Source organism: Varanus komodoensis, unplaced genomic scaffold (assembly GCF_004798865.1).
Source record: "Varanus komodoensis strain SLA01 unplaced genomic scaffold, ASM479886v1 scaffold3, whole genome shotgun sequence".
NCBI lineage: Eukaryota > Metazoa > Chordata > Lepidosauria > Squamata > Varanidae > Varanus > Varanus komodoensis.
The window spans coordinates 20,537,342-20,559,217 of record NW_025335761.1 but is presented as its reverse complement, the minus strand read 5'-3'; the positions used below and the strand labels follow the sequence as shown (position 1 = coordinate 20,559,217).

Below are 21,876 nucleotides of genomic sequence, written 5' to 3'. Positions count from 1 at the left end.
GCCCACTTCCCAAGGTAGCGTTTGATTGGTTCAGAGCTCTGCAACTCGATATGAAAGCTTTTTTTTTAATCGCCTGCCGCAGACTTTGGGTGCTAGTGAGGTCTGGAGAATTCCTCTTCAGCTTGCTCCTTCTACCAAGTTAAAATGACCAACCAACCCTGGTGGGAGGGCAACTTCTATAATTCTTGTATTAGAACTCCTTGGAGTCTGGCGCTGGCTTGGGGACCTCCAGAGGCTATGGCTAAATCAAGTGGATATTTAGGATCGAAACCCCATAAAAACCAGGGTAAATCCTCCCTCAGCTTAACCTACCCAACAGGTTTGTTAAGAGGATCAAGTAGGCTGAGGGCGGCATGTGCATCTTCCTGAGCTCATTAAAGAAAGAATCTGAGGGCACCTGCCCCAACAAGATAGCATGTCTAATTTACTCCTTCCCGCCACCTCCACCGAACGCAGTTACTCGCTTTCCATAGGAGGCATCCTGAATGGCTGGTTCCACCAACCCTCCACCCGACCAACGCTACGGAGTGATTCGTAAACAGGAAGGCGTGCAGTACGTACAGATCAGCCAATCGCCTCTCTGAGTTCCGGAGCTCGATTAACACTCGCGCTGAACGTCCAGTAGCGGACAAGCGGAGTGATGAATGATAGGAGCCCGGGCCAATAGAGGAGACCAGCGGGTTGTAGCACAGGCGTTCCCGCGAGGCCCATATTGGGTGGCTGAAGTGAGAAGGGGAAGATGGCGGAGTGAGAGGAAGAAGCGAAAGCAGAGCTGGGGGCTTCGGCCCAGGGCCCTTAGCCGAGGTAAGAGATGCGGCGCATTAAGAGCTGCTAGCGAACGTTTGAGGGCACGACGAGGCTCTGGGCGGAAAACCCCCTTTGACTTCATCCAGCTAAGCTGAGTCGCTGAGTTGGCCGTGACGAGCTCTCGTATGCTCGTTTCGGTTCCGTGCGTACTGATGTGAGCAAGTTCGGGTGTGTTTTGGTTCAGGCGCTTGCTTCGGCTAGCTCCTGGCCTTTTCGCGCGTGAGGTACCTTCCTCCTCTTCGTGGTGGTCGAAGCATGGCGTTTTCTCTCAGGTTTCAAAATAGCAAACTTTCAGTGGGCTGGGCCTAGAGCGAGGGGTCTACAATTCTTGTTTGGCCTTAGTAGCCCATCCAAACGTGCTGGTCAGCAGAACAGTTCTCTTCAGGGACGGCCTTTCTCTCCCGTTGTTGAAACTTGAAAGGGTTATGGGGGTTCGTTGCTTAGGGCCACCATGGCATGGACATGGTGCTCCAGGCATCTGGAAAGCCATTCGCAGCTTCGCACAGTGGAGCTTGAAGGGCTCCTGGCGTGTCCGGCGGAGAAGATTGATGGCAGTTTGGTGGCTTGTTAGGTGGAACTATCCTCAGCCTTTTAACCAGTGCTGGAGATAGGGAGTGGCAGATATTGGTGGGCATTTGCCTGGTTGCTTCCTGATCGCCCTTGTCATCCCTGCAGCTCCAAGGTTTGTAGAGTGCCTGGAGGTCAGGTTTTCACATGCTCTCTAGCCACAGCGAGTGTGTTGTGCATGCAGCCTTAGGACAAGTGCAACAAACCTACTCTATAGATCTGTATAAAGATCTATATAATATATCCCCTCTGAAGTCAGCATTTAATTTTTAGAAAGTGGGATAGCTGTCTCTTTGCCAGAGCCACTGTTAGGGGATGGTCCGCTAGAACTGAATCTCTGGGAGACCACAGGCACTTGCTAAAATAAAGGTACAGAAACCCTGATGATCTCCATTGAATTTAATCTCCCTGGATTATCTAGCTTTTTGCCTATGTGTGCTTCTCTTTCTCTTGCCTCCCTTGAATCTCTTTCTGCCCTCCCAGCAGTCAAAAGCTTTTCTTTCCCCTGGCCATACATCCATTTTTAGAAACAGGGATGACCCTGGAAAAGGGAGTCTTTTATAGACATACAAATGTATGCATTGTTTTTGGTCTAGTGTTTTTTCATTACCTAGCAGCACTCCTGCTGCAGCCCTTTTTACCTCTAGATACTCTGTATATAAAGAGATGCCAGCATTCCAAAACAGCTAGAGAATGCATCTGGTGATGTGTGCAGCAGGACTGATCTCAGTCGTCTGCCTTAATATTTACATCAGTGCTGCCCATCCAGACTTTGTCTGTTCCTTATTGAGCAGGAAAAATTATGTGTTCCTTTTCTTATATATTAAATTTATTTATTCCATTTCTGAACTGCCTATTATTTAAAGTTTCCTAGGCAGTTTACAAGAAATCAGTTAAACCATAAAATACAATAACATAATAAAACACAATATAAAACCATATACTTAAAGTAGAATAAAACCAAAGTAGTAACCAAGATAAAAGCTCACATGGATGCAAAGATTAGGAAATGCAGTAACAGAATTTTAAAAATTGAAGTACTAAACATCCTGGGAAAATGAAAAGGTCTTCACCTGGTGCTGAAAAACTGCCGTGTAGGTGCCAGTTGGACCCCTGTGGAAAGGCCTTTTTCAGGGACTGAAAAAGTCCTTTCCATATTGTTTATTTCATCTCATTCAGTGAGAACAGTTAGTGAAGTCCCCCTGAGGGTTATGTTAGAGTCCAAACATGTATACATGGAAGGAGACTCCCATTTAAGCCTTTGTGAGTTAATACCAGCATACTGAATTTGGCCAAGAAATAGAGTGACAATCAGTGCAGATCCTAAAACACAGGCAGAATATGATCACTTAGAGCATTTCCCAGGAACAATCTTGATGTCCTACTTTTAGCCAGCTGAAGTTTACAGACTGTTTTCAAAGGTAGTCCAATGCAATAATTCAAACAGTGGATTTGCAGCATATGGATAACTGTAGCTAAGCTATCTCTGTCCAAATAGGATTGTAGTTGGCATATCAGCCTAAGCTGATAAAAATGCTCTGGGCCAGCAATGAAACCTGTACTTTCAGTGGTAGTGCTGTATCTTAAGAGCACCTGCAAACTACAAACCTCATCATTTAGGGTGAGTGCACTCCCTTCCAGAACAGATTGAATCTCACTCACTTTGGCAGAACTACCTACCAGTAATACTTCTGTCTCAGCTGGATTGAGTCTAAGTTAAATGATCCCCATCCACTCTATTGTATTGGTTCAAAAGATACTTTGCCTCTCCTGAATTTGATGTGGGGGAGTTGAGTGTCATTTACATATTGGTGGCACCTTAGTCCATATATATGGATAATCCCTCCCAGTGATTTCATGTAGATGTTGAAGAGCATGAGTAAAATAAAGCCCCATGGCACCCTATGGAACAATTCCAGCGGCACAGAGCAATAATTTTCCAGCATGGCCTTCTGGAATTAGCCATCTAAGGAGGAGCTAAGCCACTAGAGTGCAGTAGCTCCAACTTTCAGTCCTGATTATCTAGAAAGATGCCATGGTAAATCCTATCAAAAGATTTTGATAGGTTCAACAGAATTCTTTCTTGAACTGAGAGTTTTGTTAGATTTTCTCCCATTTTCTCTTGTCTTGTGTAACTTTACAGCCCTCAGGTGTTTAGTGCTTCTGTGCCTTAGAAATAGAATTTAAGATTTTCAGTGAGTTAGGAGGGCTTCAACTATTTTGTCAATATGCACATGTAGGCAGATGTAGTTCTTTTCATCCTTTATTTACTTTTCTAGTCAAGTTTCTTTTTTTAATCTGTTTTCTTTGTCTTTGCAAGGTTTTTATAGTGTAAGGAATGTACATATGAGTGACAGATACACTGTTCTCTTCAAAGAGTGGAAATAAAAGGGCAAAACTAGGAAGAGCCCATCTGTGATGAAGTAGATTATAACTAGGTTTAGAAAAGCATTAAAATATCTAGTGTGAAGGAGTTGGCAGATCTAATGTAGAATTGTTAGTGAGCTTCAGCAGATGGTTGGAAATGTATACTGAATGTATTAAGTCACATGTACTGTATTCATCACTATATTCAGAGAACAGCTGCATCTATTGAAATAGATATTGCTGCTTTTTTAAAAAATGACATACTACTAAATTTTGTTTATTCAGCTGTTCTAATCATTTTTATAGAAAAGGGACAGATGCAGAGAAACGTCAAAGGACTTGTTCAAAGTAACTGAAGTCTACAATTTTTGACCAACATGCCCCTCACCTGCCTTCCTAAAACCCTAGCATGGAGAGTAGTCTGTGGAGCACTGGTGCTTGCATCCAATGCTTTCCTGCCTGCCTTTCCTGCTTAGAACATAAGAAAAGGCATGCTGGACCAGACTAAAGGTCCATCTAGTCCAGCATGCCATACACATGATGGCAAACAGGATCCTTCAAGCTGGATGGGTGCAAGACCTCCTCCTGCCCAAGCTCCTCAGCAACTGGGGTATGCAAGCATGCTGCCTCTGGCAAATGAGGCAGCACAGAGCCAGCAAGGCTAGTAGCCACGGATAGCCTCCTCCTTCATGAATCTGCCCAGTTCCTTTTTAAAGCCATCCAGATTGGCAGCCAACACCACTTCCTGTGGCAACAAATTCCATAGTTCAACTATACACTGTGTGAGGAAGTACTTCCTTTTATCTGTCCTAAACCTCCCACCAATCAGCTTCATGGGACTGCCTTTGGTTTGGGTGTTACAAGAAAGGTAGCAAAATGGCTCCCTCTCCACTTTCTCCACATTCTTGCATTATTTTAAACACCTCTATCATGCCCCCTTACTTGCCTTTTCTCTAAGTTAAACAATCCCAGTTTTTGTAGCCACCCCTCATAGGGGAGCTATTCTGGCCCCAAATCATTATATGTTGCCCTTTTCTCTATTTTTTTCCAACTCAATAATGTCCTTTTTCCAGTGAGGCAACCAGAACTGAACACAGTTTTCCAAGTGTGGTTGCACCAAATATCTTCATAAGGCAAGTAAGACCCTGGCAGTTCTATTTTATATTCTGTTCTTAATTATGAGTAGCATGGAGCTTGCCTTCTTCACAGCAGCTGTCCACGGCATCCAAGCCCACCACTAGCCCAAGTTCTTTTCCTTGCTTAATCTATGCTAGTTCAGATCTGAGCAGTGTATACTTGGGATTTTTGCCGCAAAATGCATTAGTTTATACTTGCTTATACTGAACTGCATTTTTCATTTTGATTCCCATTCTTGCAACTTGGAGAGATCCCTTTGGAGCTACTCACAATCCCTTTTGTTCTTAACCACCCTAAAAAGTTTAGTGTCATCAGCAAACTTGGCCACCTCATTACTTACTCCTAATTCCAGGTCATTTATGAATAGGTTGAAAACCATTGGCCCTAATACAGAACCTTGTGGACCCCGGTGACCTCTGCTTCATAACTTCAATCTGTTGTCACATCTTTAGGAGTGGCAAGAGTGTGGAGAAAGTGGAGAGGGAGCCATTTTGCTACCTTTCTTGTAACACCCAAACCAAAGGCTGTCCCATGAAGCTGATTGGTGGGAGGTTTAGGACAGATAAAAGGAAGTACTTCCTCACACAATGTATAGTTGAACTGTGGAATTTGTTGCCACAGGACATGGTGTTGGCTGCCAATCTGGATGGCTTTAAAAAGGAACTGGGCAGATTCATGAGGGAGGAGGCTATCAGTGGCTACTAGCCTTGCTGGCTCTGTGCTGCCTCATTTGCCAGAGGTAGCATGCTTGCATACACCGGTTGCTGAGGAGCTTGGGTAGGAGGAGGTCTTGCAGCCATCCAGCTTGAAGGAGCCTGTGGGCAGCTGGCTTGCCACCATGTGTATGGTGTGCTGGACTAGATGGAACTTTGGTATGGTCCAGCATGTCTTTTCTTCTATTCTCTCCATGTGTGTGTCTGTGTGTGTGTGTGTGTGTTTGGATTCTTGTACACCTATTGGATTTGTTTCTAAAATCGTTTGGAATTTGAGTATATGTACAAAGAATTTGAGAAAAAGGTGACTCTAATATACAAAATGAGGAAAACATATGACTTACTTCTAAAAACTCTGTAGGATACTTACCTTTGCCTCCAATTTTGGCCAGTAGTGTGTGTGTTGGGAAAATTTGGATCTGAAAACTTCTGAAGTTCTAAACTCATTAGAATACTTGACTTCATGTTAAAGTTCAATTTTCCAAACATAAGCCGCATTCTGAATACCTACTTTTTCCTAATAGTTAAAATTAGTTACATTGAAATGAGAAGGAAATTCAGGGGAGAACACACACTGGGACCTGAATGGTGGTTGTTCAGTGGCAGAGTTGTGCCAAACCCTCGTGCCCATGGACCACAGCATGCCAGGCTCTCCTGTCCCACCAAACCACACACCCACTGCACCCGTGACTCCAGCCACATCATCTGCTGCCTTCTCCTTTTGCCGTCCAACGTTCCCAGCATCAGGGTCTTTTCCAGTGAATTGTTCCTTCTCATTACATGGCCAAAGTATCTGAGTTTTAGCTTCAGTATCTGTCCATCTAGAGAACAGTCAGTGTTGATTTCTTTTAAAATATATTAAAACTTCTAAATGGTACTACTTTAAATGATATATTCAAACAAATTTAGGGTTTTATTCAGAGATTATTTTATTTGGAAATATATTAAAGCAGCAAAGGTGAATAGTATGCGTTTGCCTTACATTTCCCTAATTTATAAGAAAAAAAGACACTGATACCTGCTGCTACTCATATGCTTATATTAAGTTGCAGTCTGATTGAGAAAGGTAGGAGCCTGTAGGTGATGCTGCTTTGGGGAGGGAAAGAAGGAAGTTGGAGCACTGTCATAATAGCTGGTAACTTGGCTGTCCCAGTCTCTCTTGCTTCTCACTCTCCAGCACACCCCATTTGCACCCTCTCTGATGTTCTTTTCCCAGTCATAGAGAGCCACTAGTGCAGAAAGGACACCTGCTGCAAGGAGGAGGATTGGCGCTCTCATTTTCCAGTTTTGAGTTTGGAGTGTTGTCTCCAGCCCTTGAGCTGGGAATCTATATGATCTAGGACCCCTCGGAGAGTGTCTAAGGACCATTGTATTGTTGCCTTAGTTACATCCCAACCTGCATGAAAGATACAGGCATTTCCTACGTGTAGCCATCTTTGGAATGTTAACTATGAGTTTGGAACTGCTCACTCTGACTGGCTTCATATGCATTTGTTACATTATACTTCACTTTGTGATACAATGTATTTTTATACAATAGTGTGTTGTCTTTATAGCAGTGCATTAGTATATTGGGCTATTTGAATGCTTGTTGATTGGATGAGAGGGAATCCTGTTATAAATCTGGAGCAAGCAGGCTGTTTCCTGTATGTAGCATTGATTTTAGAAGCATGCATTTTTAGATTATAAATAATCTTGGGTTTACTTTTTCTATTCTTTGATTTACAAAATGCTACATATCTTCACCTTCCATGGGTACTTATATGAACTGCAGGTATTCCACACCAAGGAAAATCAAGGGTAATTATCTTCTGACAAAAATGACTCACACATGTGATGGAAGTGATTGGAACTGAAGTTCTCTCCCACCCACCCCCTTTTTGCTTTAAGTAACCCAAATAATTCAAGTAATTTATTGTGGAAATCTAACAGAATTTAGTTATTATGTCAACATTTGTTAAAATTATTTAGTGGGTGGTTAGTGAAATTTTATTCGAATATGTGAAGTCAGTGTGCAAGATGGTGTGAAAATTTAAGTACCAACTTAACAGTATATGGTTAAAAGCTGCAATAAACCGGAGGGCTCCATCTTGCTGAGGGTGCTGATTCTTCTTTGCCTTTGAAGATATTCCGCATTGCAGGAGGATTATAATAAGGACCAGAATGCTTTTGTTTGTGTATACTAGAGGTGTGTGTTTAATTGTTTATGCTCTGTTTAATGATGCAGCCCTGCTCACAGGTGATTCATCATTCTACTGCTGGCCTTGTCAGCTTTGAATTCTTGAGAGTTAACTTCTTCCTCCCTTTCAGTGAGGTCTGAGAAAAATATGACCAGGAAACCTGCATTTTCTATCTGAAAACATCTCATGCTTTACCAAGAATATACTATTTGATTAGATATCATGTCAGGGGGAGGAATGTTGCCCTGTGTGGTTTTTTTTCCATTTCTTCTTCACGGAGAAAAAAGAAGATTGAAAAAAATGATTTCATTAGAATAGTTCTAATGAAGTTCTAGAAACTCTTAACAAGATTTAAGCATATGTAATTTTGATGGATTACATTATTTTAAATGCATTTTCTTCAAAGTAAGAGATATTTCATGCTGTAACTTGTTAACCACTCAGAGAGCCTCAGCTATTGGATGGTATAAAAATGAAATAAATTACATGGCAGCCTGTGTACCAGTGTTTGCAACAATTTAAGAGGAAATGTGCCAGGATGCATAACCAATTTCAGGCCCTCTATAGATGCCCATCTGTTGTCTGATTGGGGAGCCTCTTTCAAGGGCTGGATCTAGTTTTGGAAAAGCTACTGGGGACCATATTCCTGAGGCAGGTTTGGCTGAAGGGAAAAGGGTAGGGCCAGAAGTGCAAATACAGTGGTAGCTTGGCTCATGAATGCCTCAGTTCATGACCAAATCGGATCATGAACAGAAATTTCATAAAAATTTTGCCACAGGTCGCAAACTCTGCATCAGATGACGATCGCAAGCACGCCCGCCTTCCCCCCACGTTCGTGCTGGGGGGTAGATGGCTGCGATTGTGCCTGTGTTTCCCTGCCTTAAGACACCCGCCTCCCTGCCAGTGTGCCTGCACCCGCCTTCCCCCAACACAATTGTTGGTGGGGGGAAATGGGCGCAATCTTTGTAGTTCTTTGTCACTTTGCTTCACATTTTTGTAAGTAGAAAAAATAGTTGCAGAACAGATTAACCTTATTTACATTGACCCTTATGGGAAAGTTTGACTTTGTTCACGACCAATTTGGGTCATGACCAGAGTCCTGGTCCAGATTAAGTTCGTGTGCCAAGGTACCACTGTACAGTTTAAAGTTCTTGCTGCTAGTAGCAAAGCCTTAGGAGAGGCACAGCAGACTTTTAGAATGGGCAAAAACTGCACTAAGAATGGAGAAGCTACCAAATGTTTAGTGGTTGTGAGAAATGGAGAGGAGCCAGAGGAAGGTGTCATGGCCGTTTGGCCCCTGAGCCGGAGGTTCCCTAAATGGGACATTGCTTTCAGACATATATTTTCCTGTGGTAAAATGTGGCTCATAGTTTAGAGGCAATGCAAATTATGATTTTCCACTAACTGTGCTTAGAATCTTCTGGTTGTGTTACATGAGGCTGAAGGCGAAAGGGTAGTGCCAAAAGTGCAAACAGAGTTTAAAGTTCTTGCTGCTAGTAACAAAGCCTTAGGAGAGGCTTGCATGAGGGAGGAGGAAAAGGGCACAAACCAGGTGGTTGTAGATACCCTTGTACAGAACACTAAGCTTGCAGAGCCCATTGATTACAAAGTGCATTTTAGTTCATCTTCATTAAAACTAGAGATGTGCGATTAGTACTTAAGATAGGAAGGTGACTTATGTTTCAGCTATAAAGGACATTGACTATCAAGCTAATGGACTCTACAATCAAAGTGTTCAGTATATTAAAATCTAGAGATATACACTTAATACTATGATTTAGATTAGTTGAAATGAAATGAAATGGAGCCTTGCTCCAGTACTAGGAAAACAAAAGTACCCTGTCCTAACCTGGAGATATTCAGAAATTGCAAGTGGGAGATGAACAATGTATAAGACACTTTTAACAGTCAGAACTTAGGGTTTTTTTTAACCTGTTGTGCACTTCAACCCCAGATCTATCCATGCATCATCTTGACTGGCATTACCAGAAAGCTGAAGGCAAAGGTGCTTGGTGATAACATGATTTGTGCTGCCATGAAGCAAAAGGTACGTGTATTTTATCCGTGGGCCTCTTTGAGCTGCTTGTTGGTTATCTCTCACAATGGAAATGATACTTTGTTTAGCAAAAAAGGATCGAATGATGAAGACAAGGAGCTACAACCCAGAATAGTAAAGCAGTAGTATATAGCCGCTCTTAGATGAAATCACTTGTATTTCTGGGTACTAAGGGCAAGTCATGTGTGAAAATGTCAGTCCAAAAACGGTTATATCCCAGATGTTGTAGGAGAGCCCATAGGATTGTTCAGATTCTCAGCTCAGAGGTCAGAGACAGCTGCAAGTTCAGAGTCAGGAATCAGAGTTTGATCCCTCTCCAATATCTTGCAACCAATACAGGCATAACCATGCTGGCTGCTCACCAAGTTAAGGACAGCAACCTTGGAGATGGGATAAAGAGACTATTCTGAGGGGGAGAGAAGGAGACTGTAGTGTCTAGGATATGATATAGCCTAACACTGCTCCAATCTCCTTCCCTTATTTTTTAAAGTGCTCCAGCTAGATAGCAAAATAAATAAATAAAGTTAGCAAGAATGCAGAACAGGAGGAGTGGAGAGACAGAGATCAACACCACCTCACCTGACTTGCACTGGATGCCTGTAATCCTCTGAAGGGACTTACAGGACAGCACCCTAAAGCAACAGCAGCATCCATCAACAAATGTGTAACATTAAGGACAAGTGAAGTAATAATATTGGTCTAATTGCTTGGCTCAAACCTCATTTAGATTTCTGTAAGAATAGTATTGACAAAAAGGAATGTGTGCAAAGGAGAGTGGTGGCGGCAGCGGCTACTAATGCTCTGAGGATCTCAGGATAACTTACATAGTTCTACTTCATCCTCACAACAGTAATCCTGTGAAGTAGGTTAGGCTGAGAGTGAGTGGTCCAAATTACCCAGTGACCTTCATGGAGTGGGGACTAGAACCCAAATTTCCCAGATTTCTGCTCCAACACACTAGCTCCCACACAGCCAATGATAGTGAGGCACCTGTAGACCAAGCCCTATGTAGAAAAGAAACTTAAGAGGAATGTGATAACTTTTCAAATAATTGAAGAGGTGTCACAGTGACAATGAAACAAAATTGTATTCTTTTATAGAAACTGATGGTTTCAACTTTCAGGATTTCAAGCTGTTCAGAAGTAGAAAAAGCTGTCTTAGCTGGTAGAATCTCCTTTTTTAAAAACAGAGTATTGGCTGAAATTGAGTTAAAGGAAACAATATAATGTAAACAAACTAATTTGATCATTTCTCAATTATAAATCTATGTACTTATTAAAGTAGTATTTCATTTTCACTTGATGAAAACAAAGTGGTCTAGTCCTAACTTGACAATTATGGGTATTTCACTTTCTATTTGCTGCTTTGTGTTTGTGAGGTTGGGTCTGGGACAGGACAGGGTGATGCAGAAGACACCACCACCAGAAAGAAGAAAAAGCTGGCAGTGTACAAGTTGCTATATTCATCTCTGAATAAAGACTCTTGCTAAGACTATTTTACATACATTTCATTTATAAGCAAAAAGGGATAACAAGTAAAATGTATACAGTACCACAAAGGTGCAAGAAGAATGAAACACAATATAAATAGTTGTAAATTAACATGGCTTAGTCATCAGATTTTCATTGTTTAGGAAATATATGAAGTATCAGTGGGAAATGTGATTTAAATCAACCTTCTTTTGCTGTACAAATAATTGATTTAAATAACTTTTCTCCGAATTCCTCTATTCTGCTGAATGACCAACTATACTGTGGTATTGGATTTCCTGCAGTAGCAGATTGAACTAGACAGTTTCTGAGGTGTCTTCATATTCTGTTTGAACAGCTATAAGAATCTTTGTTCTTTTGTTCTCAATTTAGCACATGCATATATTTCTAAAAGAATGATTGGAAATAACTTTCAGAAAAAGGTTTACCCATGAAACTTTTTAATTTGGTTTTTATGATTTTGCTTGACTTGATATACATTGACTATGAGCCATAACAGTCTTAATCTTTTCCTTTGCAGGGAAAAATATTCTTGTGGTTTCAGTCAGAGAATTGAAAGCCAAGAAACTGCAGTGGTCTTATGCAACAGTAAGTAAGTATGGAAAGGGGGTATTCACATTGCTATATTTGAGAAACTGTTTCAGGTTTTTTGCTGAGGTTCTGGAAAAGTGAAAAGATAAGAAATGGGAAGTATATTTTGGTGTTGGAAGTCCTTCTGCATGGTTGAAAATGTGTCCTCTCATGAAGTCTACACTTAGTCTGTTATACAGTGCCCCCTCCACTCTGGCAATCCTTTTATTCCATTGCAATCTTTGAATTCATGAGCATTGATCCTTAAAATGAAAAGTCCCTCATTCAACCTGCATGACATACAAGATGGGCTTCTATTTTGTCTTAGTCATTGTTGTATATTGCTATAGACTTCCTAGAATTTTTCTAGAAAATATGCACTGTTCCTAGCATTGCTCATGTCTTCACAGGCAACAGAATATGGATTTTTCTTCTATACTGAACTGTTTTTCTGGTAATGATTTTACTTGATTTCAGCTGTATTTATAGTGAGAGACAAGCTTAGCTTTATATATACAGAATTCTGCACAGTAATCAGGCTCTGCATTGCATGTATGAAAGTTGATGGCTCCAGGTATATGGGCATGACTTTTCGTGTAAAGGTAAAAGCAGTCTTGCCATTTTTGACTTTGTTCTGGAATTCATCTGCAAAATTCTTCCCAGGAAAATGTTAGTGTTCCAACATAATCATAAAGTGTGCGTATATCGAATAGTGCATGAAGTTAGTTTCAATTTAATTATATTAATGTGTGTTGTGTGTCCCACCAGGTCCTTTCTTCTCCACTCAGCTAAGGCTGGAGCTTTGCCTGTCCATGAATGCACTTCTGATGAAGAAAACTCCTTCCTTTATCTCCATGAGGGAAAGTAAAGAACCACTGCTCTGTTTCTGCTCCAAATCATTTACATAAAAGTTGACTTATGAGGCTGGTATTACAGAAAACCTATTATTGCCCTTACAGTGTCAACTATGCTAGTGCTTTCCTTGGAGTTTTTGCACTCTGGAAATGATTGTGCATGCGGGAACTGGCAAATGTCAGTTCTGGTTGGTAGTTTGCTTCATTCAAAGTACCATGGTGAGGTAACTGTCTGCCTAGTTCCTAGATCTCCATTGGAGAACCTAACAAATAGATGTCCTTGGAACATGTATTTCAGACCATCTTATACGTAAGATCTTAGCAGAATAACCAGGGTAGACATATGTTTTAAATTGGAAAAAAAACTTAACTGGGAAAGAAAAACAGCTTGGAAAATTTCCCAATGGGAATTTTTCTCCTCCTTAAAAGGGCCAATTTATAGATAATTATCTTGTAAAGCAGCTGATGCATAACAGGTGATAGTTATTTTGTCTACTGTATTTCATACATCCTCATCTTTTAAAGCAAAACAAGTGAACAAATCAAATCTGCACATATAAAACTACATAATGGCTAGAAAGGGGAGTTACTGCCAGTTTTCTAACATTTCTTCCAGAAGAAAAGAAGATTGAGGGCTTAAAACAAGCAAACAAACAAAAGCCCAGGTGCATTTAGCTTTACATGGCATCCCCACTCTTCCTAGGGAATTCAGCAGCAAAAGGAACAATAGCTTTCTCCAGTTCAAGCTTTTACCCAAAGGGAACAACAAAGATAGTATAAAAAGTGTATGTAAAACTTTCCAGCGCTTAGATGAACAAAGATTAGACATGCTCAGGAAGGGCTTCTTCAGCAGTTCTCTGGTGTGTTATCCACAGTTAAGGTGGAAATTTTGATTTAATGTGTTTATTGAAGATTCTTTGTCATGTGTGATTCATACAGGACATTTTCTTTCCACATGGGATCATAGCTGATCTTTAGCTACCGCATGCCAGGGTAGGTGGCTTCCTGGTTTTAAAACAAAAAAGTCTTACGTACTATCTTGTGCTGAACCCTGGAGCCCTTAGTAGTGCACCTTATTTTAGACTTATTAAAATGTGAACTTAGATTCGTCAACTAATTTAAAAAGAAATCCTCCATCTATGTTAGAAATTGGAGAACATATAATAATGATCAGCCATGTTTAGCAACATTTTGAGTGCTATCTTAGGTCTAATGAGAAGTAGCAAACGCATTTTCTATGAAGGAAAGCAGTGCCTGCTTGTACTTTATTATAAAATCTCACAACACATTCTTGTGTGATTTTATAATAATGAATTTCATGAGAGCACCTAAGCACTTGTATTTGGTCATTACTTCTTATTTAATCATAAAAGGATGCACAAAAAAACTTAAGACATTTTCTTCAGCTGCTTTCCTTGATTGAAAATCAAGTTTGGAAAAGAATGTTTAATAGGAAAACGCAAACTGCTGACAATTTAAACCTGTAGAACATAATCAGATCTATGACTGGTCGGTGTAGCAGGAGAAATGGTTGGTTAGATTGTTCAGAATCAGATTGGCTTTGAATTATTGAACTTCTGAGATAAAAAAGAGTTAAACTAATTAGATATCATCATAGACTGTCCTAAACAGGAAATTCATTAGTATTCTAGATGTAGAGCCAGACAGCTTAAATATAAATTCTCTGTGAATCTGATACTGAAAATTTAGAAGGCATCAGCATTGTGATGGATTGATCAGTCTGGGTTTTATGTTGTCTTAGCTACTTACACCTCAGAAATATTATTTGTTGAAGAATATCATAGTACAGAGAGGGAATGTTCTTTAGTTTTTTTCCAAGTTGTTTGAATGAATGTATGTGAGAGTGATTATACGAGTTGCACAAAACTCCAGTAAAGAACTTTACCCTATCCATCTGTTTTCCTCCAAATCCCATTCTAATTATATACCCAGTTATGCTGAGCAGGACTATGTTAGGAATGAATTTAAAATCTTAGAGAAACAGCAAGTCTTCTGTACTGGCCCAGGAAATCCTCACGCAGTACCTGTCCTGTAGCATCCTCTTACAGCACTGTGTAAAGGCAATATGCCTTAATATTTTGGTTTTACATACTGATCTGCATCTCTGTCTCTATGTTGGCAGGAAATCTTTCCCAGATGATAGATTTAAAAAATATGGGGCATGTGCAATAGTATAATATATACATATAAATATATTTTAATACTTGTGGACAAAATGTTACAAGTTGTTTGAGAACAACAAAATCACCAATGTCTTCCATTTTGAGATGTGTATAGTTCCATAAGCATTAGTGCTTTGTAGCAAAACTGTAGTGCCATGTTAGGACCAGTGCATGAGCCTAGTAGTGCTTTTTTTACAATTTCAGAGTGACAAATTAACAATGCTGATGGTGTAATTCATAAGAATCTGACAAAATTATGATCATGGTCTTAAGATGCAGTGTCCTTTCTAGGCAATGTTAATAGAAGACAGAGGTATAAAATCAGTTAAGTTTATCAAAAGAAATTACAAAAGAACCCCAGATTCTAGTTTAACCCTTTTCTCTGTAATATTTAGCTATAATAGAAAAATAACTGATTAACTGATTGTTTAGGTTCCTAGGGCCCAATCTTGTACATGTTTAGACACAAACAGGTAGAACTTTTCCCTGTCCTTTAAATGTCCTTCCATATGAACATACATAGTGATTAGAATGACCATATGGCTCATGTTCTTCAAAGAACTACATGTTCTTTTAAAAGTCTCCTCAGTATATTTTTGTTTTCCATTGAAAAGGCCTTGGATTTTAAAATCTTTTCTTCTGCTGTATCATCATAATAATCATTTCATTTCTGTACTGCCTATAGCCAAAGCTCTCCAGGCAGTTTATGACAAAGCTTTTTAATAGATACACTTGTGTCAAAGTATCACTGTAGTTCTTGATCAGGAGTAGCTTCTTGCAAAATTGACTAAATTAGAACTGGGATTTGTTATTACTAAATTATTAATAATCTCCAGTATTAAAAGCAAATGAGTTCAAGTTTCTGTTCACCTAGGAAATTGTAGGAATTTCCTAATAACTCTTGCTATTGGGTTATACTTAATCACTGCAATCCAGACACATTGACTTGCATTCGTTTATTTATGTCTCTAGGATGTCTCTTTTCTTTTCTGAATTTACTCCAAGTGGATGACTCTCATGTTTTGATTCAAGCAAGTCACTTGAATCAGTTTTAAGCCATGTATCTTTCTCTTTAGATCTGTAGTTTGGACTGCTTCTATTTGCTCATTTTTAAAAAGTCATATTTTTAGCCTAAAGAGGATGCTGCATCTTTTTCTTGGTCTTGTCTGTAAATGGCTGCCTTCGTTAGTGGAATTTTTTTTCTGGCTTTGAGTTGATTATTGACTAACAATTCATAGAAAACATGTAATTAACTATGAAGCAAGAGATCTTGCAGAATTAGTTTTACATTTAAAGGTCACTGCCTATTTCCTCCTGTAAATTGCGAAGGTGGATCATTTACAGATGACCTGTAAGGACCTGAGCTCTGTCAAGGTTTTGTTGTGTATTTGTACCATTGAATTAAGTAGTATTAGTGCTTGGGAGAATCAATTGATGGAAAAATACCTCTGAAACTGGAATGCAAAATAGCACAGTATGTAGGGGGAAGAATCCCTGATGCAAATAAAGCCATAAGATGACTTAATAAATAGAACTTTAGTAGCAATAACTGTTTGCATGTAATAGGAACTAACTTGCATTAGCAAGAATTGTACAGTAGAATAAATGGTACTAACCAAATAGGTTTGTGGTGCTCTGTGTTGCAGGGAGTTGCCTGATGAGTTTCTCTTTAAAAAATTGGCAAATTCATCTCCTCTAAGGAATTTGGCTCATGAATGTTTCCAGGGCAGGGCTTGATACAAACACCAGAATAGCTATTTTGTTTTTCAGAATTGTTGCAACTAGAAAAGAAGCTGCTTGTGCATGAAGAGGTGGATGACTCCTTATCCTGCTTGTCTGTAGATAGCATGTTGTTGATACTCACCTCTGGGGTGAAAGAAAACTCTTTAAAAACTGTGAACAGGGCTAGGTTCTACCAAGATACGTAATTTAGGAAATGGTGGAAGCTTGTTGCCGTTACTTGAAACTAGTTAGATGTGTCAAATCTGTTGAAGAATTCAGACAAAATACAGATCATCCAAATATTTCTACCAAGAGTTGTGACTGTCTTTTGAAAATATACTTTTGATTTTTGACTTTTGCAAACCTGCTGTATGGTTTTACTTTTTTTCTTTTTTTAAATCTACTGTTGGAAGGGAAGAACAACTTTCAGTTCAGCATGGCCAACATTCGTTTAACTCCACCACTCTACAGCATGCAGTGTATACGTCCTTGAAATGCAGCTTGCACTTAAGCGGGATGCATCTGCAAAGTGGTATTGAAAGAGGCTGACTTTACCTTTGTTCTATTCTTAATTATGGGGTCTCCATTATGTACCAGCTGTTTGATTAACACAGTCTTGCTAAATAGGAATGAAGGCCCTATTTTAAAAGGGAAATCCATATATAGCCTGTGCAAAGTTCTGCCCTTATATATTTATACTGGAATATGAAAGTAATACCTTCCAAAAGAATCAAGCATAAACTTGTCATGCATGTGTGCTAAGACAACCAACAAAAATTGCTTAACAAGTTTTGCCCACAGAAATATGTAGGGAAACTTTGCCCTTCATCTTGCCAACTCCCCCAAGCAACACCACCACCAGTACCCTAAAGCCCAGATCTTGATTAGCTAAGGAAATTATTTGCACTTAGTTCTGAACACACATTGGCAGAATTGTTTTGAGCAGCTGGCTTGCAAGCATTTTCATATTTCTGAAACTGGTGCTAGCTCCATAGTGCTACCTAATTTAGTAAATAGTCTGAATTTTAGCACGGTATCAGGGTCACAAGTGTGTGGACTTCTTCACTGCATTAGCTATGGTGCTTTTCAGAAAGATCTAGTTAAGATGTGGTTAATTGTTTGAAGAGGCTTGGATTTCTAGCACAGCTTCATTATGGAAAGTATTATAACCTTGAGTTACAGAAATGTGAGGCTATGAAATCCTTCTGGGGGATTGCACTTAAGTAGCTTACACCTCAGCAGTTGAAATGTTTAAACTTCAGAAGATCTAGCATTGTTATTTATTTTCATCAGCAGATAAAGGGGAGAAAAGGTCCTTCTCTAAAGTGGCTCTTCATGGTACTTAAGCATTCCTTGTGTATTTTCCTTCTCTTTTGCATTGTATGATTTTCCTGATAGCCCTTATCTTTGTTTGAAGAACAGTTTCATTCAAATCACATTAGTGCTATTCTTGATGAATGGCTGCACAAGACTTGCTTTTCATTTCTCTCAGTTCTAGTCGCATGGTTCCTCTGTATTTTTCTAGCCTGTAATCTTTTTGGCAACATTCCTGTACTAAATCTCTCTCTTAGATTTACCTTCCTTGTTTTAGACTTTGAAGAACACTAAATACAGAGGCATAGGAATTCAAGCACAATTTTGACAAAGAATACATAGGTGCCACTAAATACCTTTCACAATAAGCTTCTATTATACAGGTATCAAGGTTGCATCTGGTAGATCTGGGACCTTGCAAAGAGGATCTGGTGTACCTAAATAAAATTAGGTTGCTGTTTTAAAATCTATTGGTGCTGGTGTAGTAGCAGAGGAAAGATGAGAGGTCTGTTTCCTCTCCCTGTATGTAGGCAAAGAGCTCTCTCTCTCTCCTGAAATTCAGGGAAATGGCCTGCAGGAATATTTGTTCCACCTAAAAAGGACTTCAAGAATAAAATTCACTAGTGTCTGCATGTAACAGTGAATAAAATAACACTTTTACATGGAAAGTCTCCTTTTGACTGGAATCTGGAAAGTGAAGAACAGGTAAATGATTAGCATAGTCTGAAGGGTGAGAGCAAGCTGAACATTTCTCACATACTAAGAGGAAAATGTGTGTAGAGTGGGAAACTAGCCTCATTTTATCTTGGGGTGGAAAAATGGTGGGTAGGGTGGAGGCTCTCTATTTCAGCACTTGCTACTTGGCTTTAGACAAAACTTTTCCAAGTCAGCACAATAAATACTCCACAAGGCTTAGCTTTTCTTACAGACTAGAAGCTACAACTTGTTCTTCCATGCAAAGCAGGGCTTAACAAAACATTTGAAAGATAGTTGGGGTTGTAAAGCCCTCAGAATGAAACATTTGCATGGAAAAGTGACAATGGCACAAGCATACAGGCCCACAAACCGTCTTTTATAGAGCTAGTATTCTAATTATGCATGGTTAAGATGTCTAGTGTTATAGTTATTACCAGTAAATTGATATATGCATTTATACATTATGAAGCAATAGGAACTGATATACCAATAGCTTGAATTTACTGCTTTGATTCTCAGATTTTTGTTTTTAGAGAACATGCCCCTTTAGAAAAGGGGCCGAGTGTACAAATAAGGGAAGAAGCATGATGCCAAAACTGTGTAATGGAAAGAGGAATCAGCAGAATGAGCCCTTTTGACCTCTTACCAGGTTCACAGTGGTGCTTTGAGCCTGCATAATATGAACATGGTTGGTGGCAAGATGGGTTTCTTGGCTGCTACAATTGTACAAATAAAAAGGTGCAGAGTTTCAGAGAGCAGAGAAGGCAATAGATGAAACTCAAATAGGGTAACAGAAACACGGTCGTTAGTAATAGAGGAAATTCAAGTATTTTTCACATAGCAGACAGAAGGAACCTTGGTCAGAGGCTATTGCAGCAAGTGAATGAGTGAATAAAATTGGTAAGCAGTCTATACTCTTCAGGTATTGAACCATTTCAAGGAGAGGTCTGTTTTTTTCAGGATTCTTTTACCACCAGGGCAGCTATACCAAGATAAACTGGTTTCAAACCAGCAATAATGGTATCTTACACAATTCTGAAAATTTCTGTCTGATACACATTCAAGACAAGCTAAAATGTGCTAAGTAGGGAAGTTTTAATCTTCTAAAGAACAAATGGTAGCAACCCCCCTCCCCCCACCATGACCCTGTGCCCCAGTTTTACTTCAGTTACACAAGTGAATACCACAATTCGAAAAGTGAATGCATAATGATAGCAAATAATTGCAGGAAACATTAATTAGTGGATACTAGAAACATCAGCAAAGCAAACCTCTTGCAGCAAAGATTAGATTGAAATTGTTTTCCTAAGGCAAAGGTATTCTTTAAAAAGAACCCCAAGTCAAAATTATCTAGTTAGGTGGCTAGACTAGTTTCTGAAGGGCGGTTTTTGCTTAATATAAACACTTTATATCATTTTTTGTGCTTTTCCCTAGATACATTAAGGTATGTCTATTGTCCATTATATAAGTGTTTTCCCCAAGCATATTTCCAGTTTGTTGCAAAGGTCATATTTTTCTTAAATTGCAATTGTCGGCAATTTGTAACTGCCAAATTGATTGAGAATGAAATCAGGAGTGAAGTCTTCTGTTGATATGCATTAGCTCAACTGCCCCTTTGATTTCATATTAATAGCAGAATAGACCACAGCATCTTATGTCTAAATTCCTCCCTAAAAACTCTGCTCCTCTTGACATTGCAACTGTTTGCAGGTAGAACAACCAAAGGGAGGAATTCATTTTTGTGTTACTTAATGTCTTCTTTTGTAACAACAAGAGTGTCTGACGTGGGAGGAATGTACTGAAAATAATAGGTAGCAAATGCTAGAGCCTTGGAAAACGTACAAGAATTTGTCTAAATCTTAATATATGTAATTATTTATTCACTTGAAATAGGAGATACAAGGAAGATACAGGTCACACTTACTGTTGCACAGATTATGTAACATTATAAAAAAATCTAGCCCTGTATATATCAGAAATTTTCCAAAAGGCAGCTTGCTTTTATATCTATGCATCTTTGGGGGAGGGGAATAGGGGTGTTAAATGTATTCTTTTGACACTGTAACAATTACTCAAAAGTGAACTTGGAAACTCTGCACCTGTATACAATTTTTTAGCAATAAAGCAGCATGGGCTGAGAATGCACTGCAGTGCTACTGTGTCATTCTTTTGGGGAAAGATAAATTCATGGTAAAGTTAAACATAGAAGTGAGTCTATAGCTACAAATATGTTTTCCTTCACATCACAGGTGAAAGATGTTCAGGTTGAAGAAACAAAGCAAGTACTCAACAGTGTTAAGATGACTCAAGAAATTGATGTTAATAGCCTATAGTCCAGCAAATTCCAAAAATATATGGTCGCATCTTATAGGGGGAGGCATCATCCATGAGCAAAACTTTTATGTCAAATGTCAGAACTTGATATTGAAACATATGGTGTCAGATGAAAACCCCCCTTCTTCCCAGCTGCACAGCAACTCACACCCCATAATAGAGTGGTTACTCTACAATTTTATGGCTAAGATCACCATCATATTAATGGCTCAGGTATTAACTTTAAAAGATCTGTATACCTGTTTCCACTGCAACAAACTGGTTGGTTCAGCCCCTGGCTAGTCATACAGCTAACTAAAGAATTGAGAAAAAAACCCAAAGCTAGTTTAAACAAGGGTCCAGGAGTTGACAATTCCACTGATTGTTCATGCTGTGCTTTCCCTTGTAACATGGCCACACATTTTGTTTTTTAAGAATGGCAGGAGGCCCCACAGGTAATGAAGAGATGTGCACTGTGTCATCCATGGACGTCTCAAAGTAAATCCCTGCTTTGCAACACCTTTTAAAATGGGCACCAGTCATATCCAGTAAGGCTGTTCCTGTGTCATTTACTTAGGCACTAAAATAATTTTACAGACTAATCATAATTGCTTATTAATATAATTGGTATGAACAGGACATCTGAACCTGCACATATTTGCTAAAAATGCTCCATTTTAGCCAGTGAAATAAACACTGTGCACTAAACAAGCATCAGTGAGGCTTGAATATCCACCCCATGACAATGGAAGAAAACCGGGGTTAATCCTAACTTGTGTATGAGAAAATTGCACAACCTAGAAACTGTAGATTAACTGCAGTAATTAAGCACTTCAGAACACCTAATTATGTTCTATGAGTATATTTATACTAGAAGGATATGCAGCACTTTCATGAGGGCTGCCCC

At 39.4% G+C, this 21,876-nt stretch overlaps 1 long non-coding RNA gene across 1 annotated transcript; it reads left to right on the top strand.

Annotated features, from left to right (window-relative positions):
- The first annotated feature begins 709 nt into the window (after positions 1-709).
- Positions 710-20,801, top strand: LOC123026468. Its single transcript, XR_006415309.1, has 4 exons — positions 710-804; positions 9,726-9,818; positions 11,838-11,905; positions 12,656-20,801. It is a non-coding gene; the product is annotated as an uncharacterized LOC123026468 (long non-coding RNA).
- The last annotated feature ends 1,075 nt before the right edge of the window (positions 20,802-21,876 follow it).